The following is a 12323-nucleotide window of genomic DNA, read 5'->3' as shown; positions in this document are numbered from 1 at the left end:
GGATTTTTGTTATTACTTAAATATCTTTACAAGATAATTGACAACTCAGACAACAATAATGTTAATGTAAGGTGCTTATAAGACATTTATTAGTAATGTGTGTGAAAAAAATGACACCAAGATTGGAAGAGGAGAAATTAAAGTACTGAGTGATGAAGTCCTTGAACTGTACATGAAAGCAGATGACGGTAAGTTAAAGATGCATATTTTAAACTTAAGTCAAATTAAAAAAAATGTTCTTGCTAATAATACAACAAGGAAAAATGAAGTCTTTTAAAAAATTTCAAAAGTAAAGCAAAAAGAAGGGTAAAGGAGCAAAGAAGAGGTGAGATAAATATAAAAAAACCACCATGGTGGTAGATTTAAATAGAACTATATAAATAATTAAATTAAATCTACATGATCTAGACACTACATCTAGTAGGCAGAGATTGCCAGATTAGATGAAAAATAAAAGACCCAACTATATGCTATTTTAAAGAAGCCAACTTTAAAAAAAAAAAGATTTTATTTATTTAACTGAGGGAGTGTGTGGGTACACTCACATGAGTTGGAGGGAGAGGTAGAGGGAAAGGGAGGAGCAGACTCCCTGCTGAGCAGGAAGCTGGATGTAGGGCTCTATCCCAGGACCTGGAGATCACGACCTGAACCAAAGAGATGTTTAACCACCTGAGCCACCAAGGTGCCCAAAGAACACAGTTTAAATGTAAAAACAAAATTGAATTAAAGGAAGAAGTTGGGCAAAGATATACCATGCTTACACTAATAAAAAGGAAGCTGGAGTGGCTATGTTCATATTAGACAAAGTATATTTCAGAGCAAAACTATTACTGGGAATAAAGTCATCTTACTACAATTGAAAAGGTTATTTGGTGAGGGAACAGAAGGCAAGCTGAGGACAAAGCAGAAGCTGACACCCCACAGCCCTCCCCCTGCCATGGGATATATGTGACATTCTTCATGCAGTCCTGGCTGCCCTAACACTAAGGGAAGGAAAAATAAGTAGTCAACTTAAGAGATAACAATCTTGCAAGACATGAGTCTCCCTCAGTTACAAATGTCTTAGGGATCTACAAGAACAAAGCACTTCTATCAATAACTTAGCTTCCAAAAGGAAATATAGATACAGTTAAGGATCCTTATAATTTGCAGGCCACTGACAGATACTTGAAGTGGACAGAATATAGTGTTCCTCCAGGAAGCGCCCAACTATCTTCATATTAATGCCTTGCTAGAGGGAAAAACAACCTTAACTTGACAATGACAAGGACTCCTGTATCTTGGGAATCTTCTTAAACATATGAAAATCCTTTTGAAAACCTCCCATTCCCTTACCTCCCCCAACCCCATAGTATATAACTAGCCACCCCTCACAACCTCTGGTGTAGCAACTCTTGGTGCAGCAGCTCTTTATGCCCACAGGTCCTGTCCCCATGCTTTAATAAACTACCATTTTGCACCAAACACGTCTCAAGAATTCTTTCTGGGTCATTGGCTCTGGACCCTACCCCACTGAGCCACACCTATATTCCAAAACCACATCAAATTCATTAAGAGGCAATAACAACCAGAAACACTTATTAACTTGTGAACATAGTTTCAAAATACACAAAACAAAACATGATGGAATTGTAAGGATAAAGAGATAAGTCCACAGTGGGAATTAGATATTTCAATATTCCCGTCTTAGTAAATGACAGAACATTAAGTAAATGAACAGACAAAACCACATAGAAGACTTAAACAACACAATCAACCTAATAAATTCTTTAGAATATCACTTTCACCATTAGCAAAATACAGTCTTTTTAAGTATACATAATACATTTAATAGGATATTATTTTGTGCCATAAAACAACTCTAAATATGTGTTAAAAGACTCAGGTGTGCATTATATGTACAAAGGAATTAAATTAGAAATCAATGACAGAAAGCTATCCAAAATATCCTAATATGTATTGACTAAATAGCACATTTCTCAATAACCCATGGATCCAATAAGAAATCAGAAAGGAAACTAGAAAGTATTTTTAACTGTAAAAACAGAGTATATTAAATGCAAAATAAGCAACAGAAGGAAATAAAATAGATCAAAACAAAAAATCAGTAGAGAGAAATATAATATAGAATATCAATAAACCCAAAAGGTGATTTTTAAAGAAAATCAGTAAAATCACTAAAATGCTAGACAACTAAGCCAGAAAAAAAAAAAAAAAGATTCAAGAAGTCAAGAAAAGAGTCAAACTGCCAGTATCAGGAATAAAAAAAGGAATATCATTACAGATTGTACATAATAAAAAAGTAATAATAAGGGACTATTATAAAAAAAACTTTATGCCTGGGTGGCACAATTGGTTAAGTGTCTGATTCTTGGTTTTGGCTCAGGTTGTGATCTCATAGTCATGAGATCAAGCCCTGCTTTGGACTCCTCATTCAGCCAGGAGTCTGCTTGAGATTTTCTCTCCCTCTCTCTCTACCCCTTTTGCTTGTTCTCTCCCTCTCAAATAAATAAATCTTTTTAAAAAAAACCTTTATGTCAGTGAATTTGACAACAGCATAAAATGGTCAAATTCCCTGAAAGGCGCTAAATACCTAGGCACACTCCAAGAGAAACAGCATCAAGAGCTATTTATCAGCTAAAGAAACTACTACTTTTACTACCTTCTACATCCTACAGTGAGAGGAGCTCTGTTGTAAAGGAACTAAAAGTAACCGGACAAGCCTGAAGGAACTTACTAAGGAATATCTAAAGAACTGCCAAAAAGCAACATAAGAGGGGTGGCTGGGTGGCTCAGTCGTTAAGCATCTGCCTTGGACTCAGGTCATGATCCCAGGGTTCTGGGATCAAGCCCCGTGTCAGGCTCCCTGCTCAGTGGGAAGCCTGCTTCTCCCTCATCCACTCCCCCTGCTTGTGTTCCCTCTCTCGCTTTCTCTCTCTGTCAAATAAATAAGATCTTTGGGGGGGGAAAAAAAAGCAACATAAGAAAGCAAACAGTTTAATCAAAAAAATAAGCAAAGGATATTCACAGAAACTTTACTAAAGAAGATATGGAGATAGCAAATAAACACATAAAAAGATGTTCACCATTGTTAGTCATTAGGGAAATGCAAAATAAGACCACAATGAGATACACCTACGTGTTTATTACAATGGCTAAAATTAAAACGTCTAATCATAGCAAATGTTGACAAGGATGATTAAGAGCTGGGATTCTCATATGCCCCTAGTGAGAATGTAAAATGTTCTAGCCAATTAGGTTTACGAAGTGACAGTTTCTTAAAAAGTTAAATATATACCTACCATATGGTATATAGATCCCTCCATTTCACAAGTAGGTGTTTACCCAAGAGAAGAGAACACATATGTCCATGCAAAGACTCGTACACAAATGTTCACAGCAGCTTTATTTGTAGTAGCCAAAAGTAGAAACAATCACAGGTGAATGGGTAAACACACATAGCCTGTCTATACTCTGGGAAGCTCCACAGCAGGAAAACAAAGGAACTATTGATCATGGAACTACATGGGTGAATCTCAAAGTAATAATGCTGAGAAAAAGAATCCAGACACAAAAAGACTCTATGCTGTGTTTTTTGTTTTTTTTTTTCCAAATAAAATTCTAGAAAACAGACTATCTCTAGCAACAAGCAAGCAAATCAGTTGTCTCTTCAGAACTTGGAAAACAGGGAGAAGGAGCAGGGATTGATGATAAAGGAGCACAGCAACACTTTGGGGCATGTATATATTCATTGCCTTGACTGGTGTGTGATAATGTCAAAACTTACCAAGCCGTACACTTTAAATATTTGCAGTGTATTGTGCGTCAATTACACTGTAAGGAAGCTGCGAATTTCTTTTCTCAAAAAAGGAAACTTGGGCATATTTTTGGCTCCACTTTTGGGATATGGGTCCATACTAGATGCATGACTCTGTAAGAGACTTGTTATTTCAGAAGTGTAATGATTGGAGAATGGCAGTGTGAGTGTATAATGATGAAATAATGTTATGTCACCTCATAATACAGTGGAGAAAAGAGAGTAGATTCACGTAGCAGAACTAACTTTTATCAAAGGAGGGTAGTAGCTCTTTTCTGTTTTGGTATTCTTGGAGAATTGAAAAGACTTCATTCTCCGTTCCTACCCCCACCCCCACCGCAAGGGTGCATTTAACAGCCTAGCAGCCAGTGTTTATTTACACTGTGATTTCCTCTCTCACATTCTATTTCCCCACATAGGAGGCAGGACATAACTGAAGCTGGGAAACCAGTGGAATACTGATAAAGAACTTTTGGGGGATCCTCCAAATGTTGCTTCACATTACCTGCTATCTTTCAAGTACCTATAATGTACATATGTCAGAGGCACATAAAAGACAAGTTTCAGCATTTCTCATTAGCTCAAAGATAGATGTATAAATAATCCTAATTGAAATGAGACTCAAGAGCTCTTGGGGCTCAGTCCTGTTAGAAATAGTTGAGGAGAGGCCTTTGTGCCCAATAAATCATGCCAGATTAGCAAATTTGTGGGCAGATTTAAGTTACTTTAGGGTAGGAAATCTGTGCCTTATTTCTTAACCATCTCCATTTCTAATGGACTCTGTTCCCCTGATTTTTCCTGTTTCCCAGATTTTCTTAAGAAATCTCCTTTAGTAAATACCAATCTTACTTAAATAGAAACAGTAAAAATAAGATTTTATTTTCACATTTAGTAGAAATATTTTGGGAGACCATCAAAGCCTCAAGTTTGAAAGGTATATGTCATAGTAGCTATTTATTCATTCAGCTACTCAGTTAACAAATATGGTCTACACTTCTATTAAATGACATTTTTATATAACCAATCTTTTACTGATGGATATTTAAGTTGCTTCCAATTTTTTATTATTACAAACAAGTTACAAAAGGCATATGCATGTGTCTGTGAATGTATAATCTTTGTGCAACTTTTCCCATTAGACATATTCCTAAAAGTGGAATCACTGGGTCAGTAATATAAATATTTTATTTTTAAAAAATATTTTAAATTTGTTTAGACGTTGCCGATTTTATTTTCTGCATTGAGTGGATTTAGCTGTGGATTTTATCTTTGGCTAGAGTATTTCTGCAGAAACATAGTCTGAAGCCAGATTATAGGAATGCAGCCAGTGGAAACAACTCTTTTCAGAAATTTGGTGATGATCCTGGAGTATAAGGGCCCTTACCTCTATCCTGGTGAAAAAAACTTTGCTGGACAGTCTCAGCTTCTGAGTCCCCATAGGGATCATCTGAGGTCTTTGTCAGGATATTGTGACTGAATTAGAGCTTATGTTCTCCTTTTGCCCAGTCTGTATCTCTTCATCCTCCCAGAGGTGTTGGTCTGGGGAGATCAAGTTCCTACACACTAATCTCCATCTCAGTCTTTTTCTCAGCCTTCACACAGCTACCAATGTAGTATTCTATACCAAGTAAATTATGCCTTTGAAAAATAAAATATAAATCAATTCTTTTTTAGACTATTAAAACCCAGGAGAATTCTTTGCAATAGGCCTACCCTATTAGAACTCAAAAAGAATTTCTTCAAATGAAGGGAAATGATCACATATGGAAGCACAGATTTTTCAAGGAGAAAGGAAGAACACTAGAAAGAATATATGGGTGGGTGGACATAAAAGTAAGCTAAAAAAAAAAAAAAAAGACAAACAGCAAAGTAACAGTGCATTATGGGGCTTATAATATATGTAGAAGTAAAATATATGACAACAATAACAAAAGGCAGAGTGAGTGGTAAAAATAACATTTGTGAGATCAAGGTAAACTATAATTAATTGTGGTGCATGTAACCAATGCAGCCATTAAAAGTAGTACAAATAGATAAAGCTAAAAGTCCAGTTGAAGAAATACAGTGAATAATAATAAATATTTTCTGATTCAAAAGAAGTAAGGAAGAGCAAAAGATCAAAGAACAGATTAGACGATTAAAATCAAATAGCCAATGGTAGAGCTAATCTCAACTATGCCAGTAACTATGTTTGATGTAAATGGGCTAAACATCCCAGTTAAAAGAGATTATCAGAATAGACTAAGACACATGGACTATCAGAATGGGCTAACACATGTTCTCTATGGATTGGCCTCAAAATAGTGAGACACTTTTAGGGTTTTAAAATTGTCCCTACAGTAGAATTAGTTGCATGAATCTTGTCTATAGAGTGTTCACACACATGTGTGCTTGCATGCATACATGAATCTATGTGCCATTTAAAGAGCTCTGCCTCACAAATAAAGGATAAGAGTGTGGAAAGTAAAACAATGGGAAATAATATGTCATGCTTGACCCTTGAGGGATCCTGTGACTATTCTAGATTTCCAAAGGTGAGATTTCCTCATTGGGTTTGAGGAAGGAGAAGGAGAAACAGAAATTAAAGGAGAAAACAAAATAAAAAGTGGGGAGAAGGACTAGAAAATAGAAGAGAAAGGGGAAGATGGAGAAGAGGAAGAAGGAAGAGAGGAAGGATCTGGGCATCTAAAAGGGGAAAATAGTAGAGAGAGGAGAAGGTAAGCAATAGGGAGAATAGGACAAATCGGATGGGAAAAAAATTGCAATCATAAATCTTTCAAGTAATTTTTCTTTGAGTCCCAAATTTCTGGCACACACAGCTCTCAATTCTTGACAGTTCTTTCTAGTATGAACCATTCCCTAACATGTTCCTTTTCATTTTCCTATACATTGCATTTTCCAATGTCTTTTTTTTTTTTCTTCTTCTTTTTTTAAATCAGGAAAAGGGCCTCTGCTGGGTTAGGAAATAGAGCAAAATGCTTTCAGTGTACAAGTGCCACTACTTATTTCAATTACCTGCATTCTCCTTAGCCACTCCCTGGGAATGCTAAGGACTCCATTCCAGACCACAGAGCCAACACTCTGTCCTCTGACGGAGTGATTTAATGGGTGACTTCTCCACTAGAGGGATTTTGAAACAAATTTTATGGAGATTTTGTGTTTGAAATGACTATGAGACTAGAAACACTGGCAGCACAAAGCTGTAGAAATATTTGGCAAAACCGGGGAGTCTCAGTAAGGCCTTAGGTGAGATTTTTAAAAAAATAATTAACATTTCTAGGGGTGCCTGGGTGGCTCAGTGAGTTAAAGCCTCTGCCTTCAGCTCAGGTCATGATCCCAGGGTCCTGGAATGGACCTCTGCTCAGCGGGGAGCCTGCTTCCCCCTCTCTCTGTCTCTGTCTGCCTCTCTGCCCACTTGTGATCTGTCAAATAAATAAAATCTTTATAAAAAACTAACATTTCTATGGAAGGAGAGAAATTGTTTGTTTCAAAATTTTTATTACTAGATTGGCCTCAAAACAGAGAAGGCACTTTTTAGGATTTTAAAACTATCCTTAAAATGGAATTATCTGCATGAATTTTGCCTGTAAAGTATTCAACACTAGTGGACTCCAAAGGACTCAGCATTTTCTTACAGTGACTAGACCATGCTGCAACTTACTGCCCCCCCCAAAACATATAAATATCGCCCAAAGGTTTTGGAGTTGGAAATAGCAAATACACGGTGCATGTTCCTGTAGTGCTCCCCACACAGCCAGTGTTGATAACTTAGCATGACACTCTTTTTTCTGGTTTCCTTGAATCCTTGTCTACATATCTATCGTCTGGGTGGCTCCACCTGTCCTACAGAGTTGGTATGCAATTCTTTAGTTTTTGTGTTTGTGTGCATGCGTGCATGCATTCTGGAACGCTGGTGGATTTTTCTTATAGTAAAACTAATGTGTTTCATTTGTCAGAAGAAAAATTAAATGCATCAAGTAAAATACATAGAAATATTGTGACATGTAGTTACTCAAATATTTTTTTAAATTTATAATATAGTAGGAAATTTGCTTCTTTATATGTTCACTTAAAAAAAATCTACCAGTAGGTTTTTATAAAAATTACCTGATTCAAGCACAGCAATGAATAATAAATAATTCATTTGTATGTCCAGTTATAACATGATATACAATATGATAATTTATACTGTTGACAGAGTCACAGATACCACTTCTAATTTTTTTTCCCATCCAAGGGAACCCTAAGTTAAAAATCTTATAAGGAGGGATCATGAAATTTGGAACCTCCTGGTTTTTAGCAAAAACAATTGATAGACCAGATAGAATAGAAGAGAGTTAAGTGATTGTTTTCTCTATGGCATAAGAATTCCCCATAATAGGAAATAGTTAAAAAATTTGAAGCTCAATATTAAAGTATAAAACTATACTTTTTATACTATTAAACTATAAATAAGATTAACATTCATAATATATTTTAGGCCTCTGTTGCCTTTTTTTTTTTTAAAGATTTTATTTATTTATTTGACAGACAGAGATCACAAGTAGGCAGAGAGGCAGGCAGAGAGAGAGGAGGAAGCAGGCTCCCTGCTGAGCAGAGAGCCCGATTTGGGACTCGATCCCAGGACCCTGAGATCATGACCTGAGCCGAAGGCAGCGGCTTAACCCACTGAGCCACCCAGGTGCCCCCTCTGTTGCTTTTTATCATTATTTATCTTGTTTTTGGAGTGAAGGCAGTCCTTTGCCTTCCAAAGTTGTGGTCTTATTAATAGCAGCAGAATCTTGATGTGGAACATACTTTGTGATTTGTGGGTATCCGGAATATAACAATAAAAATGACATATATCCTAGTAAAGTTTGGCTATTTAGTTCTATATTTAAAAAAAATTCTTTCTCTTCCTCGTCCTGGAACAACAGCTTCTCTGTTTGAATTCCTGTCTAGACCAATAGGGATTGGATGCAACAGTCCCTAGAATGTGAGGTCTTCTCTGCTGAGTGTAAATAATCAGGTCTCAGGAGATGGATCTGTGGTGCTGGGGTTTGTATCTGACCTGGGCCTTTTTAAGAGCAACCAAGGATTGGAAACCTCAGACAAAATGCAGGGCCTAGGTGAGACCTGCTCTGACACCCTATTCCCTTTCCTGTTTGAGTAAATTGCTACTAAGGAAACACCTTCCAGATTGTGAAATTGGCCTTTTCTATCCATCATTCAGACATAAAATTTAACCAGTGGAAAAGGAGGGAGCTGTGAAGAACTTTGAGAATGTCTGACTAGCAAGATAGAGTTGTACAAAGCAGGGATCATAGCCCTTTAAGGAAAAAAAAAAAAGCCTCTCAGAAGGAAGAAATTCAGAAGAGGGTATAATAAAGTAACCAAACAAGTCTTGTCAAGTTTTAAAAAGTACAATTTAGAAAATGAATGGTTAGAAATTCAGTGGGGCATGTTCATCAGCAAAATGCTGTAATGTTTGAAACCGTATCCTCTGTTGGAGCCAGGCAGGGGCCTATCATTACTGGTCTAGTAGGGCATACTTCCTTAGCTATATTAATTCTCTAAAAAATAATTTGGTTTCCACTTTGGATTTTCTTTCCCTGTTAAAACTGAACAGATAGTAAATGGAAATTGAGCAGATTAAATTAATTTTCTTTATCTGGGAGAAAAGTTATTAGATGTTAGGCAGTTCTAGCCATAATAAATAGCATATGTGATATGGGGAATTTTATATGATTACTGGTATACTTCATAATATTCCAAGAGGAAGCTGACTCTTGAAATACAAAATATGTACTTTTAATAAGCCATTTGGGAAGATCTGCTGGAAGTATTTTTTGAGTTGACTGGGGTGACACGTAGTTGATTCACATACAGGGTAGTCTTGCCAAGGAAACCACATTTTATCACCCCCCAGAAGTCTTCATGAGCCTGTGCACTCTTTGCCAGCCCAGCTGATCCTGACAGAGGCCCCTGCATAGACTAGAGCAGCCCCCTGAGCTCCCAGGTCACAGGTTCACCAGGGGCACACAGGGTTCTGGAAGCAGGGCAGCACAGTTATCTACAACACAGCACCATCAAAGTACCTGTGCATGCCGACATGGACGGCTCTCTCGGGTCAGTGACCCCAGAAAGGCAGGAGGAACAAGGGTCAATACAGCATCACCTCTCTCCACCACTTTGCTTGAGTGAGTACTCGGACGATATGTGATCCTACCCTTAACTCCGGTCTCCCAGGGAGCTTTTACTCAGATAACTTCGTTTCTATACAGAAGCTGAAAAGTTCTTTGTGATAGAGAAGAAGAGAAGCAGCTTTGCCAGTCCTGGCTAGTCCCTTGCCTCCCGTGACGCCCACTACGTAGATCTGGAAATCCCACCCCAGAAACTTTTCCCAGCCAGGACTGTGTTTGTTCCCTTCTGGAGGCTGCATGCCAGCTCCAATTTATTCACATCTGGGTCAGATACTTGGGCCTCGGACAGTGTCTTGACCTGTAGCTCCTGCATGTGATTCGTGAGTGGAGAGGACATGCCCAGCATGTGTGTACAGAGTCTTGCGTGAGTCATCCTTTTCTCTTGTGCTGGTTGGGCCTTGTCTTGCTGAGCACCACTTAGAGCTTTTGTTGGTGTGTCGTGTTGCCTTCCGTGGAAACACGTGACGTGCTTAAGGCTCACATATCCAAGCAACGTGGCCTCTCTTCACTGCAGCAGCCGAGCCTCTTACATTTCAGTGACTCTCCTAGTGCTGAAAAACAAGCCCTTCTGCAGGGCCTGTGTCCTCAGAGCAGGGCGCTTGCCTGCTTGCCGGGCTAGGCTGAGACCACGGAGGGAATGAATAGAATCCGGGTGGCATTGTTACTGGCCTTGGCACAGGCCCTCTGTGTAATGTGATAATCCCAGCCCGCCAGCCTCGGGGAGGAGGTCGCTGGCATACCTTCCTCAGGAATCAACTTCTGACCTCCTGGCTTTTCTACCCCTGTCCCCAAAACCAATTTTGCTTAAAATGCTAGTGGCACTGTCATAAATTATCCTTTAGTTAAGGGGTTTGGCTCTTGTGTGAGTTACTGTGGTTTGAAAAGAAGAAGCAAAGAAAAAAAAATTGGAACATCTTCGTTTAGCCAAGACCCGGCGCATAACCCCAGGGAAGTCAAAGCAGGCTGGAGAAGGCAACTTGCGAGGGAAGGGAGAAGGCTCTTCTTCCTGTGCTGTCTGAAGCTGTAGGCTCATGACTAGCCGATTGGATAGTTTTTTAGAAGTACTCTTTTCTGCACCGGAATTTCTCTGGGGAGTGCACTGAGAATATGCCTTTTGACAATAGTTATGAAGCCCTGTGTTTTTCACATTTTCGTACATGTCAGAGGGATTCTGGAGAGTGGTGGAGCTGCTTCTCTGATGGTCAATGGGCTGGGGAGCAAAGCCTCCGAGGCAGAGGTTTCGGAGAACAGAGATCCTGTGTCTGCAAGTAGTGGGGGGGGAACACGATTGCCTGTAAGGGTTCGACCAGAGGCGCTCGCCTAACTTGCACCATGACTTGGGGTGGTAATGAAAGTGGACTCCTTTTATTTGGGATTTTGGGTTGTTTCTGTGTGCTGTCACTGGCTGTTTAGTAGAAAAACAAAAATTAACCTAACTGCCCAATGTAGCTTAATGGTTTACTATTATCCCCAACATTTCAACCCTCTTTTCAGGAACATAAGTCTCATTTAAATAAAAATACATCTGGGGTACCTGGGTGGCTCTATTGGTTGCATGTCTGAGTCTTGATCTCAACTCAGGGCTTGATCTCAGGGTCGTTAGTTCGAGCCCTGAGTTGGGCCCTGTGCTGGGTGTGGAACATACTTAAAACAATAAATGAATTAAATAAGTAAAATAAAAATGCTCGGTTTTTCAAAAGCTTTTCCTCCCCATTCCTCTCCTTTCAGTTTTAATATTTTATTTATTTATCATAAAGAGAGACAGCGATAAATAAATAAAATATTAAAAAAAAACAACAACCACCAAAAACACCATCCAGGGGGCAGGGGCCAGTGCCTAGGTGATGGCTGCTAAGAGCTACTACACTCCAGGGCAAGCCAGAGGCCACAGGTCCAGGTCCATGTCCTCCCTATGGCAGCACAACCAGAGACCACTGAAAGGGGAGAAATGGGGAGGAAAAGCTTTTGAAAAACTGAGCATTTTTATCTTACTTATTTAGTTCATTTATTTTTTTAAAGTACGTTCCACACCCAGCACAGGGCCCAGCTCATAAAGAGAGAGAGCACACACAGGCAGTGGGGGCAACGGGCAGAGGGAGAGCAGACTCTCCAGTGAGCAGGGAGCCGCATGTGGGTCTGGATCCCAGGACCCCAAGATCATGACCTCTGCTGAAGGCAGACACTTGACTGACTGAGCCACCCAGGCTCCCTGGATGGTGGTGTTCTTACTGGCTCTATATTTGTAGCTGGTAAGTGTGTGGCTTCTTTGGGCTTAGGAAGTCCCCATGGGGCTGCAGCTGCCTTCTTCTTGTGGATTTGGCCTT

The sequence above is a fragment of the Mustela putorius genome, unplaced genomic scaffold, assembly GCF_011764305.1.
Source record: "Mustela putorius furo isolate JIRA1106 unplaced genomic scaffold, ASM1176430v1.1 tig00000145_pilon_pilon_pilon, whole genome shotgun sequence".
Lineage (NCBI taxonomy): Eukaryota > Metazoa > Chordata > Mammalia > Carnivora > Mustelidae > Mustela > Mustela putorius.
Note: the sequence above shows the minus strand (reverse complement) of the source record.